At 36.3% G+C, this 13,342-nt stretch overlaps 1 protein-coding gene across 14 annotated transcripts in view; it reads left to right on the top strand.

Moving 5' to 3' along the window:
* Positions 1–13,342, top strand: part of SLIT2 (slit guidance ligand 2) — a 244,033-nt gene that overhangs the window by 20,786 nt on the left and 209,905 nt on the right. The window lies entirely within an intron of this gene.

Below are 13,342 nucleotides of genomic sequence, written 5' to 3'. Positions count from 1 at the left end.
CATCAGAAAGGTAGTGATTCTGGGAAGAAAAACTATAAAATGCTTTACCTTACATAAATACTATATCAAATTGGGTAATGACTTGGTTTTGATTTGTATTTTTTAGTTTGATAGTGTTTTACTTGGCAATTTTAAAATTTGGTATTGATACTTCGGTCCTCTTAAGAATCCACTTACTTCTGCTACAGAAAATGTGGAATGAAGTTTGGATGCTGGTTTCTGTATTTATCTTATCAGTTATTGTAACAAAATAAATGTTAAGGTACCTTTAAATTTCAATATGTAGCATGGAAGGGATACATGAAATGCTTAAGTAGGCTTTGAAAAGATCATACAAATTTAGCCCTGTTTTAATTTGTTATGTATTTGGCACATTTCTGTAGACTTCAGGTGAGATTTCTGCTGTTGACATTTCTGATTTTATTTGGTTTGGAAAAAAAAGACTGGAGGTGGAGAAAGGTGGGGTTCCTCTGACAAATTCCCACTGTAGTATATGGAAATATTCTTGAGAACAAATGGTATAATGAAGCTTTTGTTTTTAGGAGTTGATTTCTGTTTTGATGTTGTAAAATAATAGTTCTATGCCGTTCCTACTGAGGTAAAATGGTACACTGAAAATTACTATTATGAGTGCAAATAGTTTGTGTATTTTAGTTTCTTTCCATTGCCTTGGATGTATGTATCTTTGTTTCCAGAATTTCCCTATAGTTGCAGTGGGTTGTTAAATTATTAGTCCAGAAAGCTCCGGAGGGCTTTTGTTCTGGCAAACAAGTATTTTACTATAATATTAATACATTTGTATGTTGTTTTATATATAAACAATTGAGTCTTTCGTAATTTCCATCAGCTATGATGAAGATATTACTTTCATCAGGAAGGAAAATGAAAGGGATTTATAATTTTATTATTCTACCTATAGTGTAATGGTTATCTAAACTCGTATAAAATAGAAATAAGGCATAATTCTTGGGCAAAAAATGGATGCACACTTCAGGCAAACCCATACTTGAATAAATTCAGTTCAGAATTGTGTATTTGATAGATGCTAGTCTTAAAACTATAATGTCCTTTGCCATAAAGTACACAACTGCTCATAGTGTATATGGTGAAAAGTAAGAGATCACTGGCTTCACAGTATTAAATTTCCTCTGCCTAAGGGTTATTGTTGATCAGACCATGAAAGTGAATGTCTGGCTATAATGTATTCATGTTTAAAAGAAAATATGAGCAATACTGAAAATCTACAATCACTTAACACTAAATGTGAACATTAAAAAGCATCAGGCCAACTAAGGGATTGATGGTAGTTAAAAAGCTTCTTGGTGAGTTTTCAGACTTTAGCTTGATCACTTTGGAAAGTATAAAATTTTGATTTTTTTATGAGTGTATCATTGTTTATGCTTATATATATTTATCCAAACATATATCTAAGGAGAACTAAAGTTCTCTGATATGATCAATAACACATACAACATGCTTTGGTTGTAATATTCATTTTTTTCATTTAGCAGCTAATCAAACTCTGTGTGTATACTGCGGATTTTTAACATGCTGTTGAGCTTCTGTGAATAATAATTACCATTTGACCCTTGGCTGTAAATGAGATGCCAGGTGAAGAAGCACATATGCTTGTTGTGTAGCCCAAATGCAATATAAAAGAAAGAGGGGACACTGTATATGAATTATGATTAGGCACAGTTGGTTGCCGCCAGCGGCCGCCTATGCTTTCCCTTTGCTGTCTGCTCCAATTTCTCTTTGGGAGGGTTGAGAGAGCACTGCGTGTTCAGGTCAAGATGTTTGCCTAGAAATAGTAGTACAGTTGCAGCTGTGTTTGCTGGAGCAGGAGACTAGTTTAAATAGCATTACCATTTATCCAGTCCATTAACAGAACTCTGTAAAATAATACCAACTCTGCATAAACTACAGGACAGTGTAATAAAATTACAAGCACTTGTTGACAGATGGGAAGTGTAAGTAAAGGAAAGCTATAGGTTGAGAATTTAAAAGAGACAGTGCATTATTTTCTGTGTTTAAAGACACTTGTTTTTCAAAGGTAATTACACAAATTACTTTTCAGGTTACTTTTGGCTTTACAGCCTTCCAAGAAATCTCCTGGAACTAGTTAAAATGTAGAATTTTATTCAAAGCAGGAGCTGATTTTTCCATTAAGAGTTATCTGCAAGGTGTTTTGCCATAAACATTTCAGTAGGAAGTAGTTAATGCTAAAAATAGTACAAGTAATGCTGTAGGGTATATTGATCTTACCTTGCCAGGTATCTTTCAAAGGGAAATGTACACAAACATCTGTTTTGATCCAATACCGTTAAAGTATTGGTGCTGTTGTAAATCCCCTGGGCTGATATAAGACCTTTTTCACCGAGTGTTTTTCCTTTGAGAAAGGGATGCAATGTTTTCAGTGACCTGTATGTCCACTCACACCAATACTGATGATAGCACCTTAGTATGGAGAACTACTACAGCCTGGTGAGTGCTTATCTGAGGCAAACAGATTTTGACTGCTTGCTTTGGCTGGTTAGATCACAGTTCATTGGTTGCTGTTTGCTTCAGGATATCAAGTGCTGGACCCAAAGATGTTTGGAAATTTAGCTTTAAAAGATACCTTTATTTGTCATTGGCATGTAAAGGTTACTGAATTCCATGCACCAAGCTTGTCCCCTCAGATTTAAATTTCTTGTGCTTGGAATGAGGTGAAATTTCTTACTGACCAGTATTTGTTGTATAAATTAGGCAATATTTGCTTTGAATAAAACATCTTCCTGGTGGATTTGGTCTAATATTAGATATGTTTTCCTTCTAAGATATGGACTCAAAGATACTAATTGTGACTAAAGTGTTCTTCCTCATAAGGGAAAACATAAACTTGACATCCTGATTAATTAACAAGTTTTTGATATGTTAAATTCTAAAAATTAAAGGAAAAATACTACTAATAAGAAAAAGCACCTTCAAAAAAAAACCAAAAAACCCCCAAAACACCTTAGGCCAGAACGGCAGCAGCATCAACAACAAAACACACTTCACGGGGGGGGGGGGGGGGGGGAACCTTTCAGAAATTCCTCCTGAATTAATTTCTGCCAGCTATGATTAAAGTGTGTGGTACTAGATGTGTCAGACACCATAGTTCTCCACTTCATTTTACTCTTGGCCTCTTTGGCCCCTGCCATAATAAATCCCACAATGGTTAGGCAGGAATTGCAGGTTGCAGTTGCCCGGGTTACCGTTGTCCAGTCAGACCAACATCATTACTCATCCAGCCCGCTGCCCCGAGCCTGCTGCCTCCTCCTGGTGCAGGGAAGGCTGCAGGAGCCCCCAAAGCAGAGAAGTTTCTCCAGGAGTGGCTCTCAGGTCTGGTTTTTGAGCTGCTGCAGGAGAACCTGTGATTTCTGTCATTTGCATCGACAGCCTTTTGCTGAGCGTTGTTTTCTTCTTGCTTTTGCCAGGAGGAAAAAAAAAATGATCAAATAGGAATGAAAAAAAAGAAAAGGTGTATGTAAGATACTGGAACAGCAACTTTTGAAATACCTCGTAAGCCTGGTTTCCTTATTGTTAAGGTAGCTGCAATTGAAGCTTAATTTATGGTCTTGTCATACTCCTTTTAACAGCAATCATGGCAAGTGAGACTATAGTAGTAATTTTGCAGAGATCTTAATCTTCAGTCTGAATCTGTTTTAACAACTCTGGAGAAGTTGCTCATTAGAGAAATGCTTATTATCCTAAAGCCTCTGAAATCTTACTCCAGCTGCAAACAGGTGGCTGTGGATGTTAAAAATTCAGTGAGGAGCAAGGATGAGTTTCCCCTCTTCAAAAGGCAGTGTCTGTCAAGCTCTGATTTTGAAGGTGGATCTGCAGCTGAGCAAGTGTCACGGGCAGGTTTCCAGTGTTGTATGTGCTGCAGTAACATTGGTGTTCTCCACCTTGTTTGCTGTGTGTACAGCAAGTACAGATTCTTAGGAACACAAACTGTGATGCAACAGTGCTGCTAGATCCTTCCCAAGAAATCATGTTGTTTTTCTAGTAATTCATTTCAGTTTTTATGATTTGTTAGAGTGTATTCTAGGAGCCTGCACACCAGGAAACCTGTTTTTTTTTTTTTTTTTTTTTTTTTGTATGATCAATTTGACTCTTACACTTTAAAAGGTAAATAGAAACAAGTAAATCTTCCACGCACTGTGTATATCCTGCTGATGCTATGACTTGTGTTTTTCTATCACAGTGGTTTATTTCAAATACATCCTTTAAATTGTTACATCTAAACAAAAGCAGTAGAGCAGTTGGTAAGAACATACCAATTATAAAACTAGTTAGTTCTTGATTGCCAGCATTAATTTGTTAGCATCACTTTTAAACAGTCACTATGGTTCTTAATAATAATTTTCAAAGATAATTTTTATTATAACAAAGAACTACAGTAAATATGTAGAAAATGAGTTTACAGTTTCGGCTTTGTGGTGTTGTAATCCAGTAACTAAAAGGAAATCCCTAATTAATTGTGGAAAAGTAATTACTACTCTTTCTGTCAGTGTGGAACACTTTTATTATAGCTTTGCTATGTTGGTGCATTTTTATTAATACAAGCTCTTATTGCTTCAGTGTAGGATGTTTTCAGAGTGATTTTGGTCCTCTATGCTGCAAATCCTCTCTCAGTTCTAAGAATTTGATTTCTGCTGTAATTACAATCCACAAATAAAGATAGGACTGTCTAAAGAAAGATATTAAAAAGGTTTGAAGCTTGTCACCTGTAAGAAACTAAAGTAATTAAAAGTTTGTAATAAGTCATCTCTGGCATTCATTTCTTGAATGGAAGTTTTAGGAGAGAACCCTTTGTAAGACTTTCTGAAGAGTGTTGCTTCTGCCACATATATTTTTTTTAATCTAGAGAGAAAAGTGAATTTGAAAACTGAACACTTGATGCAGCTTGGCTTGCAAGTGTCTTTTCTCATGACTTACTATACCTTGCTTCTGGATTCAGATCTCATGCTCTGCTATAATGTTTAAAAAGGGAAGGTTCTTCTTTTACAATGTAGTGAGCACAACAAAAATGCCACTACTTATGAATGTTAGAGACAGCAAGTTAGAGTTACTTTTTAGAGGTTTTGGAAGTGCTGCAGACTTGTACAATTAATGAGGTAATTTATTTTTTGAGCTCAGAAACAAGAATTATATATATGCATTTTGGTGTATGACTTGCAGTAGTGATATCCTAGCAACAGCAAACATTGAGCCTTAGATTTTTAGCTGATTGAAAGTGCTGGTGAAACTGGAATGAACTTCTGAAATGTAGTCAGGGAAAAAAAAAGGCATTATTATTGTGTGCGATTGTTGGACTTCAAATTTCACTACGTTAACTCATCCTGCCTTTTGTTTTAGAATCCCTTAATCTGTAGGCTTTTAAGGAGCTATGATTTCTTTTGTATTTTCACAGCAGCTGGCATTATGCTGTGCAAGGAAAAAAATGGTTTAACAAACATAAATCATAAAATTTTGTTAGTACAGTAGTAAGATTTTTAAAAGTGGAAACTTTGGTCTTGTGAAATTGTTCTCTTGACAGCTATTTGTGCCTTTAATTTTGAGATAATTGGGAGGAGTCTAAGCTGCAGTTAAATTTGCCTTTATTTAATTATAAAAAAAATGTCATGTCTGCTTTTACAAACAGTATTTCCTTTGCTATGACATAACATGACAAATTGGATGCTGTAAGCTAATTCTGCTACTGGGCAGATCACTAAATCTGCATTACCAAGGGATAGAGTTGAATAATTTCAACAGGCATCAGTAGGTTTACTTAAAACTATTGATTTTTCATTAGAGCAAATACTCCAAAACTGTTTATAGTCACTTTTAACCTTAAATTGAAAATAATGATAAACATCAAGGAAACAAATATGGCTTAAGGTGACTCCTCTGAGCCAATCCAAATATCTGTGGTATAACAAATTAGTTGTTGATATTTAGCCATGTTTAATGCAAAAGCATGAATCATAAGCAATCTCTTACTCAAGTCATGGTGCTGTTAAAATAACATGGGGGTACTCAGAGAAACTGAAAGATCTACTTTAGCTATTATTCTGGCTTTGTTACCTTGACCCATTTGGCCTCAAGCATAAGCAATCATCCTCCATATTTTTGTTGACATGATAAGGATCACAGCAGAGAACCCAGATAATTGCTTTTTATTATGAAAAAGAAATTAACTGGTTTGGGGTCACCTGTAGCCATATTCATGTCCAGTCTGAATCAGTCACTGGGTTGTTCCTGGAGGGTTAACCTTGAAAGCTTTGGTAAATTGTGATACAGGAAACCTTTTAGGCAGGAGTTAAGTAGGAAACTGAATCTCAGTGAAGGAAGTAATGAAAAGTAAAAAGGCATGTCGAAGGAAATGCCATTATTATGTGGTGCAGAAACATGGTGTGAAATGTTATAAAGAGGACATCTGTAAGGCTCGGCTTGCACAGAGTAGACATTTAAGTGCAGCCGTGTCATCGTGATTAAAAAAAAAAAAAAAAAAAAAAGAATAGAAAAGAGGGATAAATCAGGCCAAGGGAAAATGTGAAAGTATAGAGGCTTGTCCCAATGACGGTAGGTTTCTTCTGCAAGTGGAAGATTAAAGCCTAAAGTAACTGAATAGCTGAGAAAAGTCCAAAGAAAGGTTGATTGCTTCCCCTCCAACAGTTCCAATTGATTGAAAAAAGCCTAATTTAAAGTTCTGTTTGTTCTGTGTCTTAAACCATCAGAATTTTCTTTTAGAACGGGGGGAATTCTCTGGAAGAGAAAGAATCCAAGGATAAAAAGTCATTGCAGGCCAACAATTGTTCCTAATCCTCACAAAATGCTGGAGAAATTAAATTTATTCTTTATTGCTCAAAGTGTTACCTAGGTCACTGGGCGATGGGAAAATTGAACTGGAAGTCGAGTAGGCACAATCTTTGTTTTGTGTCTAGATGCTTAACCTTAGACACGACAAGGCATCTGAGTGTGTTGTGGGAACTTGTTCAGAGTATTAACACCAGGACGTTTATTACCCTAGATTTATAATAAGCTGGGCTGTCAGTAGATGAAAATGTTGTGTTTACATTTCAGTGTTAAATGATCATTTAATTAACACCTAAGGAAAAAAAAAAAAAAATCCTTGTGAAATTCCTAGCAGCTTTTATCATTGGTTTCCTTGGAGGTTTTAATATCCGAGTTACACTGCGGTTGCCTTTAAGTACAGCTAGAAAAGACATTTATGAATGTAGTCCAGAAGGACAGACAGTTTAACCCCTGTTGACCTTTCATCCTGAATGTTGATTTATATAGCATTTAAAATGCATTGAATTTGTTTTAAAGTTTCTCTAAAGTTACTTACACATCATTCAAGCAACACATGTATTTTTCCTTTTAAGAATATTCCCAAGTATAAATTCTTAAAAAAGAGCATAGTTCCCCCTTACCCCCTCTTAAGTTACTAAACATGTAGAACCTATCAACAAAAATTTTGCATTATTAAAAAATTAAGGGTTTTTTTGTTTTGCTAGATTTGTCTGTATGTTCTCCATAGCTTTTATAAGACAAAGATTTGAAAGAGCCAACATATCAGTGGTTGTAGTAGCCACTGCCTGAATTCTTCAAAAGGATTAGGAAATTGGCAAGGGAAGCAGCATTACTACAAAAATGCATATCCACTTTAGCCAGCACAGATCTACTTTCATATGTTCCATTGTATCAAAGAAAGTCAAGGCTATCTAAAAGCCTTAATTTGCTTATGGTCCTTAATGATGCTTTTTGTTTTAATGTTGATCTACAAATGCTTTTTGGAATAATGTTGCTGTACACAGCACATTTGAATAGTTCTTTGCATCCTAGAGCTAAAGCAAGATGAAATGCTCTTTGTTGAAGAGCAGCTGCTCTTCAACTCTGTGTTTTTATAAACATGCTGTAGTAAAAACTAAAATTACAACTAGGTTTATATATTGGGTTTTTGCCTTGGGGTTTTTTGGGTGTGTTTTGTATCAGTCTCTGCTTAGGGGATAAGAACCCTAACTCTTAAGCATATTAATAGATTCATAATAAACTCAGCATAGCTGAACTCAATTATTGATGACCCATGATTTTTTTTTTTTTTTGCTTGTTTTTCCTGATGATCATATCCTTTACACATGTCAATAACTAAGCTGGAAAACTTAGGAATCTGCTGATGCAGTATATATTCCTTTTCCCCTCACAAATGACAAACTGTCCAAGACTTGATGAAATATTACAGCTGCAGAGCCAGTTCTATCTGCCAGGGGGATCTCCATATTTTTACTTCTCTGAATATATTTATTAAGTTGAAACTTAATATTCAGATAGAGACTTGTCAGAGGTTCTTGCATTTGCTTGTTCTGAAATTTGACCATTTACAATTACAGATGTGGGTCACCATTCTGAGTACACTTTTAAGTATTTTTAATGAAAAAAAACCTCTGCAATATCCATTTCTTGAATTGACAAGAGCCTAGGATACACTTAGGTAGAAAAAAGAGGCTTACCCTTTGTCATGCTCAGATTACTCCCTTTTGCAGTCCTGCTGGAGGTTTTAGGTTTGCTGATGTTAAGACAAGCAGTGTGTGCAGGAAGGCATAGGCTGAACTTCGTGTGCTGACTGATAGATTTCAGCTGAACCCAAGCTGAGCTTTGTGGGACTGAGTCCTGATGGGCAGATCACATTGATTAACTACCTCCTAATTAAAGGTACTCTCAGGACAGGAGGGGAAAGTGCCAATATGCAAAGTGCAGTATCTGCTCTCAGGAGAGCTTGAAGGAAGAGCTGCAGCCATGAACAACCCAGGCTGTTGTCCTGATCACAGAATCATAGAATTGGTTGGGTTGGAAGGGACCTTAAAGATGATCATTTGTTTCCAACCCCCCTGCATGGGCAGGGACACCTCCCACCAGCCCAGGTTGCTCCAAGCCTCATCCAACCTGACTGTGAACACTTCCAGGGATGGGGCAGCCACAACTTCCCTGGGCAACCCGGTCCATTATCTTAGCACCCTCAAATTAAAGAATTTCTTCCTAATGACTAACTTAAATCTTCCCTCTTCAAGTTTGAAACCATTTCCCCTTGTCCACTCATTACACACTCATGTAAAAAGCCCTACCCCAGCTTTCTTGTAGGATCCTTGTAGCTGTTGTAAGGATACTGGGGCTGGCATTTTATTTGGGAGTGGCTGCTTCTGAATGCTGAGGGGAATTCATTCTTTCCCTCAGACACTTGAAGGGCTCTGCTAATGGCTGTTCAGGCCCACCTTGTGGGGAATAAAGCTGGGACTTGCTGAACTCTTTTCATCTTTACAGCCAAGCCCAGGTGCAGGCCCTCCCTGGCTCAAGGGTCTTTTAAGGACCATGCTCTGAAGGCTTCTTTCCATGGCCCTTAATCTTAAGGGAGAAGAAAAAAGTGGCTGAAATAGGAGGGGTAAATCTTTTAAGTACTCTTTGTGGATTTGCAGGGTAACAAATACAAGAGACCAAATCTTGGCTCATTCTTTTCAATTGCCCTTTCTGTCCAGACAGTTCAATGACATTTTTATTTTTACTGTGAATATGTAATCTGCATGGTTTTATTGAAAGGCTGCTTGTACTTCATAAGGTACATTGTATGAGGAAAGGTTAGATGGCAGCTGTTTTTTACATTTTACAACTTTAATATGGGGGAGATAGAAGAAACATCAACTCTTTTTTTTCTCTTCTGGATTTTTGTAGGAGTTGTGGATACCTGGAAGGGATTTAGATAGTAGATTGACCTCAAAACTGAAAAGGTTGCATCTCAAAGTTTGATAAGGCCCACAGGGAAGGATTGCAGAGATAGAATAACAGCCAATGTAATGAAGGGGCATTCCTAGTAGCTGCTATTCAGAGTATAAAGATATGAAAGGCTGAGTGGAGAGAAAAGATTGTAAATGTGCATCTTAAAGTGGGAGAAAAAATTCTAAAAAGCTCAGCAGAAATAAAGGTATTTATGCAAAATAAAAAAATTACACGTGTGTTGCAGGAAAGCAGTGATAATTTGAGATTGTAAAAATTCCTGTCTGGTCCTTATTACTTTATACACATTAGTGTTAAATCTAGTACATGGTGAATTTGTTCTGTCGAATTCTGCTTTTATGATGATTTGTGCATTCTTTGAAAAAGAGGCTGATTTCCCCCCATGATTTTAGTAATCTGTCTGTAAATTCAATAAAACAAATACTGTTGTATAACTTCACAGTTCTAATTTAAGGCAAGAGTACTCCCCTGACGATTTATGCCCCTACAACACGAGAACAAAATAAAAATACCACTAAAAAATGCATCTAGTTTTTTAGTTCAGAACTTCTATGATGTTGAGAACCTACTGAATCCATGTATTAATGCCTTGCAGTCCTTTGCAGAGGTGCAGAAGCCAATATTCTTCGTCTGGCACAGAGCTCTAGGATGTTGTCTTGCAGCTAAATTTTAGTTTTGTATGTAGGTTTGGCTGATCTCAAATCTAAATTTCAACTAGAAAAAAGAATCAATCCTAATGTTGCTCTTCCTTTTTTTTGACCTATGAACATAGTGAGACATTCACATTTTTGAGGGTCTAACTGCCAAAGTAGGTAATCTTCACTGTTCTGGCTGGTTACAGTGCCTTTATCTTGTGGAAAAGAATCTTTAACCACATAATAAAACTTCCTGGGCTAGTAAATGATCAGAAAATTGTACAAGTGTTTTAGGATTTAAAATAAAGATTACTTACTGTTAGTTAACTTGTTCAGCTAGGGTGCCTTATTAAGATGCAGGAATGTTACAACATGCAGTGTTGTCACCTTTACTTTCAAATATTGCATTAAAAAATCAGCTTTAGAGCTGCCGTGGTATGGTCAGTTGTCACATACTGCTAAAGCTTCAGAAAAGGCAGTGGGGTGAAGTATTTATTATTGGGTCTGTTGTTTTGTAGCCTGTTCATTACTGTGTAAACAGCACACCAGTAAATGTTGTTAGAGGAAATAATAAGGGATTTAAATAATAAACAATGTACTGGAATTGTTTGTCCTGTGGATATGGCCTGGAGAATGTGGGAAATACAAAATGCTTAAGGGGAAAATGAAGATTGTGATCACTGAGGATAAAACTATTGTAAGAGACTCGGTTATAGCTGTAGTGTCCAGTGCAGCATGGAACAATGAGATCGTGCAGCTTCGTGCATATGAGTTAAAGACACTGCAGGAAATGGAAAAGAAAATACTTTAAACCATTCTGTGTAGTTTTTCAAGACCAATGGCAAGGTTGGTTGTGTCGCTAGCCACTGTTGTAAAATGTTCACTTCTTTTTTTTTTTTCTGCAACATGAAAAACATTTCACTGGTATTTTGGCTGAACTGAGTTTTTGTCAGTTCTTGTAATCAGATTGCAAAATCCATTGTGTTGCTTATTTGTTTTTCCCTCAGCCAAATGAAGTAATGAATAAGATTTGAGTTACAGGAAAGGCTTCAGAATGAGTGTGTGCTGTTAGCTTTGTTATGTGAGAGTAGAGTAGCAGAAGGGCAATGCTGTTTCTCCACATACATGTGGGGAACAAAGAGCAAAACGGGGAGAAATCTAATTGAATTAGGAGGTTGATTAGTCAAGAAAAGATTTCTGCAGCAAGTTGCAAGTCTTAGAGATGGGTGACCTAAGAATGATCATTTGACATACATTCAGTACTCTAGTTAAAATACTAGTAATGCTTCCAGATCTGTGAGTTATTATTAAAGGGATGGATCTTTATAGTCTGGAATTTCAGATGCACAAAATTTTACAGTTAGGAATAACAGTGGCTGTTGGATTTTCACTGTAGTAGCAGAAAATCAAAGCTTTTTCTCCCATTAATTTGATTCACTGCTGGCCTCCTAACCACTCTGTTACAAGCTGTCTTCAAAATGATTTTATCTGCAAAGGTGCCAAGTGGGGAGAATTGCCTAATTCTGTTTTTTGATATGACAGCTTGCCCTATTGTGTTTTATGGAATGCATTTGACTAGGATGGTGAAATGGAGTCAGATGGAGCAAGCATTACTGACAAGTGGTACTTCTTGTAACCTAGATAGAACCTAGACAGGGGGTCGGTAATAGGGAGAAAATTCTGAAATGTGAAAAAGCTGACATTTACCTGACAGTGGCAAATACTGTGTTAGGAATCAGCTGATAGCTGGTGCCTTTCAATCCAGGGAGGACTATTTGTCTTACAAGAGCTGCAGATCACCATGATGGATTGCTCTGTAGGATTCATCCTAGAGAGCCTTTCAGTGCTTACAGAAAGGTGTTGAAGTGCTTAAGCATATTGTTTCAGATATTTAAGGAAACTTAAATGAAGGTACACAAGAGTTCTTGCACATGTTAATACAAAAAAGAGAAGATTTTTTGTTAGGGGGCAAAAAATCATGTAGTTATGTTACTGTTAAAGTTTATTTGTTGAAGTAAAGCATTATTAGTATAACCCACTCTATTGTTTTCTCTGGACTAGGAATTTGAGTGTTCACAACTCTTCCTGTCATGCTTATAGCATCTAAGTGTGTGATGTGTGAGTATGCAAATTTATTAGCACTGGGACTTCATTATTGATGTTTAAGATGTTAACATACTAAAATGAACAAAAATGAACACCCCCTCAAAAAAAAAAAAAAACAAAAACAAAAAACAACCCAAAAACCAAACAACAAGAACAAGTCTTTGAGAACTAGCCAAAGGGAAAATACAATAAAACTGGAGATGCCTGTCTTGAAAAGATTGAGTTTGTCAAAGAAAAATTAGTTAGGAAAAATATTAGCTGTATCTATTATGTTGGTTTTTATGTATTAGAAGTATGCATTTGGAACATCATATTTGCATACAGGGAATAAGAATGTGATGCTATAGTTCTGGTTCACAGTGCCTTAGAAGTATAAAACTATTTGACTATGTACTTTGTTAAAATGGAACTTAAACTGCATTCCTGTAACAGTTTCCAGTGTGGTGTTGGGTTTTCTTTTTTGGGGGGGGGTGTTTTTTGGTTTTTGTTTTTTTTAATGATCTAGCTGTGGGTGGGATTGTTTTGTAAGAAAGTCTGCTGTTATTAATCTGTGCTTCTGCTTCACTTTACTTGCATTTTTTAATTATAGCTGTATGACTGTGTTTGTCCATTGTGTTATATTTTGGCTTCTGAACTCCAGATGACTCCAATTAATCTGCTCAATGTGAATGTTGCAAAAAACCCTCTTTAATGGTATAACCTCTCATTCTGCACAGTAATACTGAACTTGGCAAGTATTTAAACAAAAAAGGGAAAGTAGTTTTGGTATGCCCAGACAGAAGATAATTGTTGTGTCC

Source organism: Heliangelus exortis, chromosome 4 (genome assembly GCF_036169615.1).
Source record: "Heliangelus exortis chromosome 4, bHelExo1.hap1, whole genome shotgun sequence".
Taxonomy (NCBI): domain Eukaryota; kingdom Metazoa; phylum Chordata; class Aves; order Apodiformes; family Trochilidae; genus Heliangelus; species Heliangelus exortis.
The sequence above is the reverse complement of the archived record's forward strand: the minus strand, read 5'-3'. Positions and strand labels throughout refer to the sequence as shown.